General features: G+C 38.4%; 1 long non-coding RNA gene across 1 annotated transcript in view; it reads left to right on the plus strand.

Moving 5' to 3' along the window:
- LOC116875309 overlaps positions 1-15566 on the plus strand; it is a 37008-nt gene continuing 21442 nt past the window's right edge. The window contains exons 1-2 of the long non-coding RNA XR_004384174.1: positions 1-83; positions 633-713. This is a non-coding gene — a long non-coding RNA (uncharacterized LOC116875309). The remainder of the gene's footprint in view (positions 84-632; positions 714-15566) is intronic.

The following is a 15566-nucleotide window of genomic DNA, read 5'->3' on the forward strand; positions in this document are numbered from 1 at the left end:
CAGTTAGTAAGACAAAAAAAAATGAGTTACATCCAGATGACCTTGGGAATACATGGACATAGAGAGTTCAACACCTCATAAAGGTAAATTAAGTTCCAACAGAGGAAAAGGATATATATAAACATCTGACAACTAAAAAACCAAAGCATACAGTGAGACTTTTAGTTTTAGTCAAAACCTCTCAAAGTGCTACTCATTTAAATGATACCCTATTGCGGTTAAAAAGAGTCAACCAAAGAATGCTGGAGTAGATACTCATTTTTATCCCATTAGTTCTGAATCTAAACTTTAAGCAGAAAAGTAAATTTTGCTTTCATATTTAGTTCATTTAAGACTAGTCGAATAGTGTATATATCTGTAGCCCAGTCTTGAGCCTCGCCCTCATTAATAATCCAATTGCCTGTATCTAGAACAACAGTCAAGATTTATCAAGAAAAGGACAGAAAAGAGATAGAAAGGAGAATCTGTAGATGTGACATTCCTGGGAGTTACTTTCTTTTGGTAGAAACCAATGTATATAAAATGGGTCTCCGGATGTACTGCTCAGAAGTATCTTAATGATTGTCCTGAGAAGTAAAACATAATTCATCTCCCTTTGTATTCTGTTTTCTTTCATTAACCTGAAAAATCAGACTCCTGCTAGGATCTGGAGAAACTGAATTTGCACTTTCCTGTGAATGGCCCATGGAAAATACTACTTTTAACTTAATATGGTATGAACTTTTATTTACTTCTATTTTTTATTGATTTACATTCCTGTGAGTTCCAGAAGTGTCAAGTGCCATCCAGTTAGCAATAATGAATAGATCTTCCTAGGGTTTTCCAAAGCACAAAAGGACATAAATCATGATCTCTCCTTACAAGGAAATTCCTGAGTAAGTACAAAACTTTAATTATAAACATGAAATAATTAGTACATGGAAAAACAATAACTATTCCAAATTATAAAGAAAGATAATTGATGTGGAAATATTAACTCATTTTACACTATAAATTACAAAGTGTTTCTCATATTTCTTTTTTTGCCTTTTAAGGTATTAAGATAGTCATTTTAAACTCCATTTGTTAAGGGATGGAAAAAAAGAATCAAATACAACCAACTTGTTAATTGAGAAAAGCAGTGTAGAATCATGATTAAGAACACTGACTCAAGAACTAGCCTAGAGGTTTGGATTTTTCTAGATATGGATACTGTGTAGCTTTGAGTGGATTACTTAATCTTCTTGCCTCAGGCGTGGGGGAATGGTGAAGTCCACTGCATACTATACATTCAGCTGTTGTTCTTGATAGCACAAGACAAAGTGCTAGGAGAAATTAAATATGAGCCAACCCGCCTTCCATGTTATTCTGACATTACTCCCCTATTTAATAATCACATGAGCTGATTTATATTGTATAAAACAGTGCTGTAGCACAACAGACTGTTACTATTCCACTGAGAATCTGGGCTTTAAATACGGTTAATCTGCCCCTGTTTACTTCTCTCCTCCCGTGGCTCATCTTGCCTTTTAGCACCAGGTGGTTTTTTTGGGCAGGCAGGACTTAAGGCTTTGTGCCCTAAGAGGATACTTGAATTCATACAGAGTGGGGTGGCTTTAATTAAAAAGCAAGTAAAGAGGAGGACTAATCCAGATGGAGCACTTGGAACTGAGCCTTTCTATATATATATATATATATATATATATATATATATATGTGTGTGTGTGTGTGTGTGTGTGTGTGTGTATGTATATATGTATCAATTGCCATCTATGTGTTATTACTATCACAAAGCAAGTTAATGTTTCTTACATTATTTTAAGCTGCGCATTTACTTGAATTTTGTTATTTTTGCTAGTATCTACAGCTTAGTATGTTTAGTGTCTTGGGTTGCAGTACAGGTAAAATTACATTGTTCTTTTCATTGTGATTTTTGGCATGACAAATTTGGAAAATAATATTGAAGAATGAAATTACTTTGACTTAACTTGCTAGAATTTTTCACCCGAACCCATTCCTGCCTTTGTATGTAGATTTTTTTAAAGATCAGAAGGAACTGATATCCAAGAGTATATTCAAAGGCTGTCTGCATTTTTGAGATATCAGTACCACTGGGAAGACTAAGAAAAGCAAATAGGATATTGTGTTAGGCAGAGTGATCCCCACCCCAACCCAAAGTATGTCCACATCCTAATTTCTGGAACCTGTGATAATGTTACCTTGTATGACAAAAGAGTCTTCAGATGTGATTAAGGTTGAGGACCTTGAGATGGGGTGGATATCCTGGACTATCCAGATGGTCCCACTCTATGCACCTGAGTCCTTAAAAGTGAAAGAATGAGAAAGAGGAGTGGCTCTGAGAGATGTATGTGAGAAGAACTAGTTCCACTGTTCATGGTTTTGAAGTTGGGAGAAAGGGGGCCATGATCCAAGGAATGTGGTCATCTTTAGCTAGGAACAGCTCTTAGTTAACAGCCAGTAGGAAAACAGGGACCTTCATCCCACAAAGGCTAGAAACTGAAATCTGCTTCTAGACCAAGTGGGAAGGAAATAGATTCTCCTTCAGAGCCTCCAGAAAGGAACACATTCTGCCAAGACCTTGATTTTAATCCAGTCTGCTCTATACCAGACTTCTGACCCTATAGAACTGTGAGATAATAGTTTTGTTGTTTCAGCCATTAAGTTTATGGTAATTGTTATATCAACAATAGAAACTAATGGAGATAGTCAATGTCTTAATTTATTATCTTCCTGGATTTTGACTAAGGAAGTCATTTGGAAAATCAACTGTACTGTATCTTAGAGATCTTGAGCATATTTGATTTTGGAGCACTTAAAACCAACTATGAACTATTGTTCATGACCATCTTTCTCTGTGGTACAAAGTCCTTCTAAATGCTAAACTTCTCCCCAGAATATCCTCCACAGTGGAATTACGTAAAACATGGGTTTCTTCAACCCAAATTACTATTTACTTCGTGTATGTCTTTTTTTTTTTTTTAATTTTAAAAAATTGCACTTAGAAAAGAAAATGAATTCCTTATGGTAGTAAAGCCTATAAAAATGCCCTGGAAAAAAGTTTTATTTAGTCATTGTTATACTAATCTCAACTTCTTCACCATCCATTTGTTCCTTAACCCTTTGTTAGCATCCAAGCATTCTCTAGGAAATTCAATTAGGATTTTACAACTGTCAAACCTGATGGCATTTTTCTTTTCTTTTTTTTTTATTAACATATAATGTATATTTGTTTCAGGGGTACAGTTCTGTTATTCATCAGTGCTCACCATAGCACATACCCTCCCCAATGCCCATCACCAGCTACCTCATGCCTCCCACCCCCCTCCACTTCAACAACCCTCAGTTTGTTTCCTGAGATTAAGAGTCTCCCTATATCGTTTAGTCTTGTTTCATTTTCCCTCCCTTCCCCTATGACCCTCTGTCTTATTTATCAAATTCCACATATCAGTGAGATCATATAATAATTGTCTTTCTCTGATTGACTTATTTCACTTAGCATAGTAGCCTCCAGTTCCACCCACATCGTTGCAATGGTAAGATTTCATTTTTTTGATTGCTGCATAATATTCCATTGTATGTATGTATGTGTATATATGTATATATATGTATGTATGTGTGTGTGTATATATATGCATATATATATATATATATATATATATATATATATGTCACATTTTCTTTATCCGTTCATCTGTTGATGGACATCTAGACTCTTTCCTTAATTTGGCTATTGTGGATATTGCTGCTATAGACATTGGGGTGCTGGTGCCCCTTTGGATCAGTACATTTGTATCTTTAGGGTGAATACCTAGTAGTTCAGTTGCTGGGTCATAGGGTAGCTCTATTTTCAACTTTTTGAGGAACCTCCATACTGTTTTCCAGACTGGCTGCACCAGCTTGCATTCCCACCAACAGTGTAGGAGGATTCCTCTTTCTCAGCATCCTCACCAACATCTCTTGTTTCCTGACTTGTTAATTTTAGCCATTCTGACTGGTGTGAGGTGGTATCTCACTGAGGTTTTGATTTGTATTTCCCCAAGGCCAAGTGATGTGTCTGTTGGCCATTTGGATGTCTTCTTTGCAGAAATGTCTATTCATGTCTTCTGCCCATTTCTTGATTGGATTATTTGTTCTTTGGGTGTTGAGTTTTATAGATTTTGGATACTAGCCCTTTATCTGTTATGTCATTTGCAAATGTGTTCTCCCATTCTGTCAGCTATCTTTTGGTTTTGTTGACTGTTTCCTTTGCTGTGCAAAAGCTTTTCATCTTGACGAAGTCCCAGTAGTTCATTTTGGCCCTTGCCTTTGGCAGTGTTTCTAGGAAGAAGTTGCTGTGGCTGAGGTAAAAGAGGTTGCTGCCTGTGTTCTCCACAAGGATTTTGATGGATTCCTGTCTTACATTGAGGTCTTTCATCCATTTTGATTCTATTTTTGGGTGTGGTGTAAGGAAATGGTCCAGTTTCACTCTTCTGCATGGTGCTGTCCAGTTTTCCTAACACAATTTGTTAAAGAGACTGTCTTCTTTCCATGGACATTCTTTCCTGCTTTGTCAAAGATTAGCTAACCATAGAGTTGAGGGTCCATTCCTGAGCTCTCTATTCTGTTCCATTGATCTATGTGTCTGTTTTTGTGCCAGTACCATACTGTCTTGATGATTACAGGTTTGTAATAGAACTTGAAGTCTGGAATTGTGATGCCGCCAGCATTGGTTGTCTTTGTCAACATTCCTCTGGCTATTCAGGGTCTTTTCTGGTTCCATCTAAATTTTAGGATTATTTGTTCCATTCCTTTGAAAAAAGTTGCTGGTATTTTGATAGGGATTGCATTAAATGTGTAGATTGCTCTAGGTAGCATAGGCATTTTCACAATATTTGTTCTTCCAATCCATGAACATGGAATGTTTTCCATTTCTTTGTGTCTTCCTCAATTTCTTTTATGAGTATTCTATAAAAGTACAGAATACTTTTATGAGTATTCTATAGTTTTCTGAGTACAGATTCTTTGCCTCTTTGGTTAGATTTATTCCTAAGTATCTTATGGTTTTGGGTGCAGTTGTAAATGGGATTGACTTTTTAATTTCTCTTTCTTATGCCTTGTTGTTGGTGTATAGAAATGCAACTGATTTCTGTGCATTAGTTTTATATCCTGACACTTTACTGAATTCCTGTATGAGTTCTAGCAGTTTTGTGGTGGACTCTTCTGGGTTCTTCACATAAAGTATCATATCATCTGGAAAGGGTGAGAGTTTGACTTCTTTATTTTTTTTTTTTGTTGTCTGATTGCCAAGGCTAGGACTTCTAGTACTATGTTGAATAGCAGTGATGATAGTGGACATCCCTGCCATGTTCCTGACCTTAGGGGAAAAGCTCTCAGTTTTTCCCCATTGAGAATGATACTCACTGTGGATTTTTTATAGATGGCTTTGATGATATTGAGGTATGTACCCTCTATCTCTACACTGTGAAGAGTTTTGATCAAGAAAGGATGCTGTACTTTGTCAAATGCTTTTCTTGCATCTATTGAGAGTATCAAATGTTTTTTGTTCTTTCTTTTATTAATGTATTATATCACATTGATTGATTAGTGATGTTGAACCAGCCTTGCAGCCCAGGAATCAACCCCACTTGGTTGTGGTGAATAATCCTTTTAATGTACTGTTAGATCCTATTGGCTAGTATTTTGGTGACAATTTTTGCATCTGTGTTCATCAGGGCTATTGTTCTGTAATTCTCCTTTTTGATGGGGTCTTTGTCTGGTTTTGGGATCAAGGTAATGCTGGCCTTATAAAATGAGTTTGGAAGAGTACTGTTTTTTAGAACAGTTTCAGGAGAGTAGGTATTAATAACTTAAATGTTTGGTAGAATTCCCCTGGGAAGTCATCTGGCCTTGGGCTCTTGTTTCTGGGGAGATTTTTTTATTACTGCTTCAATTTCCTTACTGGTTATGGGTCTGTTCAGGTTTTCTATTTCTTCCTGGTTCAGTTTTGGTAGTTTATATGTCTCTAGAAATGCATCCATTTCTTCTAGATTGTCTAATTTGCTGGCATATTGTTGCTTATAATATGTTCTTATAATTGTATTTCTTTGGTGTTGGATTGATCTCTCTTCTTTCATTCATGATTTTATAAATTTGGGTCCTTTCTCTTTTCTTTTTGGTAAGTCTGGACAGGGGTTATCAATCTTATTAATTCTTTCAAAGAACCAGCTCTTAGTTTCATTGATCTCTTTACTGTTCTTTTGATTTCATTGATTTCTGCTCTGATTTTTATTATTCCTCTTCTCCTTCTGGGTTTAGCTGTTCTTTCTCCAACTCCTGTAGATGTTGTGTCAGGTTGTGTATTTGAGACCTTGTTTCTTGAGAAAGGTTTGTATTGCTATATACTTTCCTCTTAGGACTACCTTTGCTGTGTCCCAAGGTTTTTGAACAGTTATGTTTTCATTTTCATTTGTTTCTATGAATTTTTAAAAACTTCAATTTCCTGGTTGACCCATTCATTCTTTAATAGGATGCTCTTTAGGGGTGCCTGGGTGGCTCAGTGGGTTAAAGCCTCTGCCTTTGGCTTAGGTCATGATCCCAGGGCCCTGGGATCGAGTCCCACATTGGGCTCTCTGCTCAGCAGGGTGCCTGCTTCCTCCTCTCGCTCTCTCTGCCTGCCTCTCTGCCTACTTGTGATCTTTGTCAAGTAAATAAATAAAATCTTAAAAAAAAAAAAAAAAGGATGCTCTTTAGCCTCCATTTTTTGAGTTCTTGCCAACTTTCCTCTTGTGACTGAGTTCTAGTTTCAAAGCATGGTGGTCCAAAAATATGCAGGGAATGATCCAAGTCTTTTGGTACTGGTTGAGACCTGATTTGTGACCCAGGATGTGATCTGTTCTGGAGAATGTTCCATGTGCACGAGAGAAGAATGTGTATTCTGTTGCTTTGGGATGGAGTGTTCTGAATATATCTGTGAAGTCCATCTGGTCCAGATTTTATGCAAATAAAAGCCTTTATTTCCATGTTGATATTTTGCTTAGATGATCTGTCCATTTCAATGAGAGGGGTGTTAAAGTCCCTACTGTTACTGTATTATTGTCAATGTGTTTCTTTGATTTTGTTATTAATTGGTTTATATAATTGGCTGCTCCCATATTAGGGCATAGATATTTAAAATTGTTAGATCTTCTTGTTGAGTAGACCCTTTAGGTATGATATAGTGTCCTTCCTCATCTCTTATTTTAGTCTTTGGTTTAAAGTCTAATTTGTCTGATACAAAGATTGCCTCTCCAGGTTTCTTTGGATGGCCATTAGCATGGTAAATGGTTTTCCACCCCCCTTATTTTATATCTGGAGTTCTCTTTGAGTCTAAAATGTGTCTCTTACAGACAGCATATTGATGGGTCTTGTTTTTTTTATCCAATCCAATATCTTTTGTCTTTTGATTGGGCATTTGGGCCATTTACATTCAGGGTAGCTATTGAAAGATATGAATATGGTGCCATTGTATTGCCTGTAAGGTGACTGTTACTGTATATTGTCTCTGTTCCTTTCTGGTCTACGTTACTTTTAGGCTCTCTCTTTGCTTAGAGGACCCCTTTCAATATTTCCTGTAGGGCTGGTCTGATGTTAACAAGTTCTTTTAGTTTTTGTTGGTCCTCGAAACTTTTTATCTCTTCTTCTATCTTCAATGATAGCCTAGCTGGATATAGTATTCTTGGCTGCATATTTTTCTTGTTTAGCGCTCTGAATATATCATGCCAATTCTTTCTGGCCTGCCAGGTCTCTGTGGATAAGTCTGCTGCCAAACTAATGTTTCTGCCATTGTAGGTTATAGACCTCTTGTCCTGAGCTGTGTTCAGGATTTTCTCTTTGTCTCTGAGACTTGTAGGTTTTACTATTAGATAACAGGATGTTGACCAATTTTTTATTGATTTTGAGGAAGGTTCTCTGTGCCTCCTGAATTTAGATGCCTGTTTCCTTCCATTGGGGAAGTTCTCTGCTGTAATTTGCTCCAGTATACTTTCTGACCCTCTCTTTCTTTCTTCTTTTCTGGGATCCCAATTATTCTAATATTGTTTCATCTTATGCTATCACTTATCTCTTGAATTCTCGCCTCATGATCTAGTAGTTGTTTATCTGTCTTTTTCTCAGCTTCTTTATTCTCCATCATTTGGTCTTCTATATCATTAATTCTCTCTTCTGCCTCATTTATTTCAGGAGTTGGAGCCTCCATTTTGATTCTACCTCATTAATAGCCTTTTTTATTTCAACTTGGTTAGATTCTAATTCTTTTATTTCTCCACAAAGGGATTCTCTAGTACCTTCTATGCTTTTTTCAAGCCCAGCTAGTATCTTTATATTCATCATTCTGAACTCTAGTTCCAACATCTTACTGATGTCCGTATTGATTAGATTCCTGGCAGTTGGTACTGCCTCTTGTTCTTTTTTTGAGGTGAGTTTCTCCATTTTGTCATTTTGTCTGGAGAATAGATGAATGAGAGAACAAAATGCTAAAAGGGTAACGAGAACCCCAGTAAAATATACACTAAACAAATCAGAAGAGCTGAAACCAGGGGGAAAGGAAAAATATATATATATTATCAGGCTGGTGAATAGAACAGAGCCACACACTAGATTTTGGGTGTATTTTCATGAGTTAAAAGAAACTGCCTCCCAAAATTTTAAGGAAAGAAAAGCATATATATACAAAAATTAGGGTAAATACAATGAAAGGAAGGAATGTGATTGTAAGATGAAAATTTTAAAAGATTTTAAAAAAGGAACTGATAAGAAGTTGGTTGGGAAAAAAAGGAGAGAATGTGATTAGGCAGGAGACTAGAACAAACCCATACACTAGATTTAAGGTATATTTTAGTCTGTTAGAAGAAACTGCCTCTCAGAATCTTAAAGAAAAGCATATATATATATGTGTGTGTGTGTGTGTGTGTGTGTGTGTGTGTGTATGTGTGTATGTATACACAAAAGAATAAGGGATGAATATGAAGGGATAGAATATGACTGTAAAATGAAAATTAAAAAGATCTTAAAAAGAATTGATAAGCTAAGATGTTGGTTGAAAAGGAAAGAAGAAAAAAATAGAAAAATAAAAAATAAAGAAAATTTTAAAAATTAACTTTGAGTGACTAAAGAATCATGGGGGAGAAGCCATGAATTCTATGTGCTATATTCCTCTAGTGCTGGAGTTTTGCAGTTCTCATTGATCAGTAATCTTGGACTTTCTTGCTGATCTTCTGGGGCAGGGGCCTGTTGCAATGATTCTCAAATGTCTTTACCTGAGACAGAACTGCACCGCCCTTGCCAGGCACCAGGCTGAGTAATCTTCTCATTTTTGCTCTCAGTACCTTTTGTTCCCTGAAGGCCTTCTGTACAGCTTTGGAGGACAAGAATGAAAATGGTGGCCTCCCAATCTCTGGCCCTGGAATAGCTGAGAGCTCCGGCCCTGGAGGAGCTAAGAGCTCCACTCCTCAGTGTGCCCTTAAAGAAAAGCAGTGAGTCACTCCTGTATCCCTGGTCTCTGGCCACACTCTGTGCTCACCCAGGCTGTAACCCAGCATTTCTGTCCCTGGCACATGACCCCGTTTGGAGTTTCCAAGCCCAGCAGATTCCTAGAGCGCACTCCCCTGCCACTCCTCCCAGTGGAGGAAGGGGTGGGAGGGCATCTCCCCAGATCTGCCACTTGTGGGGTCCCTGCTCAAAGAGTAGTGGCCCAACTATGCCTCAGATCACAGTTTATGGCAACCCCCAATATGAAAGCCCACTCCTCAGCTCCATCTTTGCAGCTGGCTTCCCTGCTCCAGTATTTGGGAGCTCTGCCACACTCAGGCACCCCCAGTCGTTCTGTGACCCCAAGGATTGAGACCACACTGTCCCAGCAAGGGTTCCAACCCCCCGCTTAGCCACTGGAGCGACGTCCCTTAGCAGAGCGGACTTCTAAAAGTCTGATTTTGTGCTCCGCTGCTCTATCACTTGCTGGTAGCCGGCTGACGGAGGCTCCCTACCTCCAGGGTCAGTCTTCCCATATATTGCCTCCGATTCACTTCTCCACACGTCCTACCTTCCAGAAAGTGGTCACTTTTCTTTTCATAAAATTGCTGGTATTCTTTTCTTTGATCTCCTGTTGAGTGTGTATGTGTTCAGAATGGTTTGATAATGATCTAGCTGAATTCCTGGGACCAGAAGAAATTTAGGTCTCCTGTTTCTCCACCATCTTGCTCCCATGTGTGTGTTTCTGACTTAAACTGTCTTTATCATAAGGTCAGGGTACATGTTCAGCCTTTACTGAAATCCTAAGTGTTCTTTATCAAGCACTCAGGCTTCTCAGCCTTCATCTCTCCTGTTCTAGTTTTTTTGAGATTTGTTTTAGCCAAAGTGATTTTGTTAGTAAATCACAGAGATGGTTTTTGAACCTAGCCAGTCAAGCTCCACTTAGGAGCTTTAGGTATAATACCACCTTAGTTACTACCATAATACCACCTTAGTTACTACCAGCTTTGAGATATGATTACTCCATTTTTCTGAGTTTAATAGTTTGTGCCATGAATAACAAAAAACAAACCAAGAAATCAGATTAGATTTCCGAAGTATGTGTGTTGTTTCTTCCCTTTCTTCCTTCCTTCCTGTTGTTGACATTTCAGTCCAGAATGGCAGAAACATTTTCTAAGTCATTACCCCATGTGATAATAACTCATGTCATGAGATTTTTCATGCATAAAAAATAACAGAAAATGAAGAATCATTTGCCTTCTAACATGTGCATCAGAAATTAAAACCACAGACATAATGCAGTGGATTAAATGAAGTCATCAGCAGAAAATTTTTTGGAAACAGAAAGTGGTAATTCAAATTAAACATGCCTCTTCGTCAGGGCTTGCTTTTTTTTTTTTTTTTTCTTTTTGTCTCCAACATCAGAAGGTCTGGAGATAGAGCATAGTGTATCAGGTACTTTTTTTTTCTTGGTCTTTCTTTAAGCAAGAGAGCACCAGTCTCTGCTTATAACTATGTCAGACTCTGAATTGGGACCTACAGAGAGTGCAGTCTCATGGTCATACCAGTTGCAGCAAGAGCAAGTTGCTGCAATAAAGGAGCCATACTACTGATGCTACCAGTAGCCTTAGCTTCAGTCTATTTAGTTTGGCAGTGGGATCCACAGGATCCTCACTGACCCAGCTTTGCTGTGTGTTTAGGACATGCTGCATGGCTATGTAACTTCAGAATCTTATTCTCCAGCCTGTCTCACAATTATGGAACTATTGAAAATCTTGTAATAATCCTTTCCTGGTTAAATCAGCTCAAGTGGATTTCTGGTTTCAAACTGACAACTGTTGAGAATTCTGACTACAGTGAGCTACAGTGATCTTCAGACATTTTTTGCTTATTTCTTCTACATTTTTTTTTTTAATTATTTTTTTAGTGATCTCTACACCCAGTCTGGGACTTGAAGCCACGACCCTAAGTTCAAGAGTCCCACGCTCCATCGACTGAGCCAGCCTGGTGCCCATCTTCTACATTTTTTTAAACTAAAAAATAATTTTAACCTTTTTATAGAAGCTTACTCTATAACTCTAAGTTATAGAGTTATACTGTATCATAAGTTTATTAATTACAAAGAATGTTATTTCTGCCACATAGTATTTTGTGTATGTGCTTTAAATATGTATTCATTAAAACCTTGGCACTGCAGATTTGACTTGTAGGTTTATGGCAAAGCCCATTATCAGACCCATGAGCTTTTTTTTTCAATTTCAGTAAATAAGTTACCATGAATTCTGTGAGAACTGAATATCCCTGCACATCCTTTCTGGGTGTGTTGTGGATATAAGATCCTAGTCACTCTACTTGGGCCTATTTTATGTCCCTTTTAACTCATTTTCTAGATACATAGGTGCATTAATAACCATTTTCCAGTTCTCTCAAAACTATTTCATTGTGTACTAATGATTTTATTTGTTGATATGTGCATTTCTGTGTTGGATGGCTTTTTCTGGAGCCCTGTCTATGTAGTGGTAGGTTGGAAATGCTAGGAACTTAGTGCTGCCAGGGAGCAGTCTTCAGTCAGTGACTGACAAGGTGGGCTTATAAATACCTCAGCCCCTTCCTTAATCCAAGGTGAGATAATTCAGTTGGGATGTCTTCAGTCATTCAGTACAGTAGCTGCATTAAGAGTGCACCTTTCATGGGCTGCCTTTCTTTCCTTGTGACACTTCTCTACCCCCTTACTGGTTTTCCCTAAATAAACTATTTGCGCTTGAATTTTTTCCTCAGGATCTGCATCTGGGAGAACCTGAACTGAGATCATAAATACTTCTTCCCTTTCAAAGAAATCTAGATCTTTCTTGAGTTTGAGGATAGCTGTAGCCTAACCACAGCCCTTGTCATCATCCGATTTCACCTGATCTCATGATGCAAAGGACAGGATGGGGCTTCTAGGCAGGCCTCTTTAAATATCCCTAGGTAAACAATCACCGCTGCCACCAGAGTTGTTCTGAAGTGGGGTGTTTAGTCAAAAATGAAATACCTGTGTATGGTACCTTAACTAGTTTGAGGCACTGAAACTTCAGTAAGGCTCAGTGATGTAGCAAGAAATGAGTTCAGGAATTACTCAGTTATCTGACTATGGCATAGGAAAACTTTATGATGTTAGAATAGACCCTTGACTTCGGATGTTCCTTAATCAAACCTGAAATGATAGAAAAGGAAGAGAATGAGCCCACAGTTGAGCACTTCTCTGACCTGCTGATTCCTTCCTCTGGAAGTGTGAGATCCCCAGGCTCTGGATGTGCCTCATGGTTGGCACAGTTGACTAATCTATATCCTAACCTCATGTATATCCTTTGCTCCATTTGCTTACTGGTTCAAAGGCAAAGTGAATGTTCCACTGAGTGGATCTGAGTGGCCATTCTGACCTATCCCTAAACACTGTCCAGCCTGTGGTCTGGCCAGAGGTAGGTGCCACCAGTAAACCTGTGCATCTCCCAAACACTGGGCTCTTCGGGGAAACATTTGGTAAATATGAGCTCATATTCTTCCTCAGTACCACAGTGAAGTAGTTATGACATTCAGAAGCTTGAGCCAAACTCACAGTTTGGTGATGTGGTGGAAATGAAGGTTTGAACCACCTATGTCTCTTTCCTGGTGTAACGGGATATGGGATGTAGAGTTTTCAAAGGCTTCTCCAGTTTTCCTCAAATCATACTGGGAGGCTCAGTTAGTTAGGTGTTTGTCTCTGGATTTTGGCTCAGGTCATGATCTGAGGGTAATGAGATCAAACCTCGCATCCAGCTCTGCACTCAGCATGAAATCTGCTTGTCCCTCTCCCTTTGCTCCTTTCCCCGCTTGTGCACTCGCTCTCTCTCGAATAAATACATAAATAAAATCTTTTAAAAAAATAAAAATCATACTAACATGGTGACAGTGCACTCCATCTTTCTGTGAGACTGACCTTGTTATCATCTCTCTCTGAGTCCTGGGATCTCTTTACAGACTTTCTGTTTAGTGGACTATCTAGGACAGAGTCTCCAGAAGGACAACTTGAAGAAAGCATTTCTGTGTTAATGTGTTCCCAAGAAGAATCGGTAAAGAAGCAAGGGAAGTAGGAGAAAAGAGGGGAGGAAACCCAAGCCAGGTTCGTTTGCAGGCTAGTTCTCACCCAAGGTAGTTTCAGTTGCACCTCACTGGGAAATGATGGTGTGTGTTATGACACTGTGCAGTTTTGTCTTTGTTGGGGGCAAGGGACCTGGGCTTCTACTACTCCCTGCCAGTCCTTTAGGAAGGGTTGCCTGGAGTGGGGGCAGCAGACCTCCAGCTTAGTGGAAGTAAAGGCAAAACCCAACCAACTCACAGGTAGGCAGTATTCTGGAAAAGAGTGCAGGTCCTTGCCTCTGGAACTAAGCACATGTGAAGCCAGGAGAGAGGTGCCCAGAAACTATGAAGGCAGTCCCAAGAGACCAGGGGATCTGAGTGGCGCATCCAGAGTGTCCACTTTAGTAGGCGATTTAAGTTTTTTGTCCATTTAAGTTTTGGGACTATTTGAGGTGGGAAAATGTTAGGATCAGAAGATAATTACAGTTTGCTAAAAGAGATTTTAAAAATATGTTTCCACTTCTTAACAAAGTTTACAGCCCCCAAACACATTCATTGGTGATCAAGGCAATCTTCTGGTACATGGACAGGGATTATAATGAAAAAGGATTTATAGAGAGAATGATGCACTATATAGAATACATTTTTGTGACATCATTACATCTGTGACGTCTGAAACGTCTGTTGGCACAATTTATCATTGCACTGCTCTTTAAAATATATGTGTTTCAGGTTTGCTCAGGAGTTTTCATAGCTTGAGGGCACAGAGGAAATCATAACAGTAATAACTCAGATTTCTCTACCTCATACCTAATCTGCCTCATGCAGGATTTCCATCTCCCATTCAAAGTCTTCCTGGTCATTCTGGGAGTCCATGTAGGGTGTTTTGCAGTAACTCACCAGGAGTCTTTTATTTTATTCTAGATTTTTTTTACTAATCATGGAGTCTTGAAAAATTTCTTTGGGGTGACCCTTTCTACCGGTTACTCATGCCTATAGTGACAAGATGAATGTCTATGGAAGATTGGGGGAAAAGAGAATTTTCTCCCAAAACTTCTAGAGCTTCAGATTGTCAAGGGTGCCAAAGTGATAGTCTGTTCTTAGTATCTTTCCTGAGCTAAAGCTGTATTGTATTCAGATCGTAAGGGCGTCTGTAGCATAGCTTGTTACTGGTTTCTGAAGGAGGGCTGCATGTGTACCTGAGTCTCAGATAATCTTTGGGAAAACAAGTCTTTCTTGCTTCTGTCAGTACTGGCCTCCAGGCTCCCAGACTTTAGACATTACTGTGATTGTCTTCATCCTCTTTTTTCCCATTCCATATGAATGAACTTTTGTAAATAGATGACTTTAAACACTTGAGAAATTCTCAGTCTGACCTGAATACAACTTTATCTTCAATGTGTCTTTTCCTGATACCCCTCCAAAGAATCATACACACACACTCCAGATACATATTTTCTGTAAACATAATTTTGTAGTGGTATTCAACTTGTCCTGTTCACTTCTTCAAAAATCTTTAATGAAAGTTTGACATACAAAAAAAAAAAAAAAGTTATGTGATACAGAGTAACAAATGAATAAGACAGTTTTCTTAAGACATTTACAATTCTTCTGGCAGATACAGATGGATTCATAGATGTATACATACATACATACATACATACAAACAAGGATTAACGGTTTTGGTTACAGAGCCCACTTCAGATCACACAAATACTTGACTTTGAACTAAACCAGATCTCAGACCTCTTGAGCACAATACTTCCTCCAGTGTTCCAAATTACCTGCCTACATTGGCTGAGAGTCTTTCATTTGCAAATAATGGAAAGTGTGAACCAAAGTGGATTAAGAAAAAAAAGAAAAAGGTAAGGTATTTATAGATTCATGTAAATGAATTGTCCACAGACTCTTCTAATTTCAGGCTTTCAGGGAGTCTTGATTCATAGGTTCACGATGCTGTCAAGACCTCAACTCCATTTTGATTCCTA

The sequence above is a fragment of the Lontra canadensis genome, unplaced genomic scaffold (genome assembly GCF_010015895.1).
Source record: "Lontra canadensis isolate GAN:19392208 unplaced genomic scaffold, GSC_riverotter_1.0 scaffold2, whole genome shotgun sequence".
Lineage (NCBI taxonomy): Eukaryota > Metazoa > Chordata > Mammalia > Carnivora > Mustelidae > Lontra > Lontra canadensis.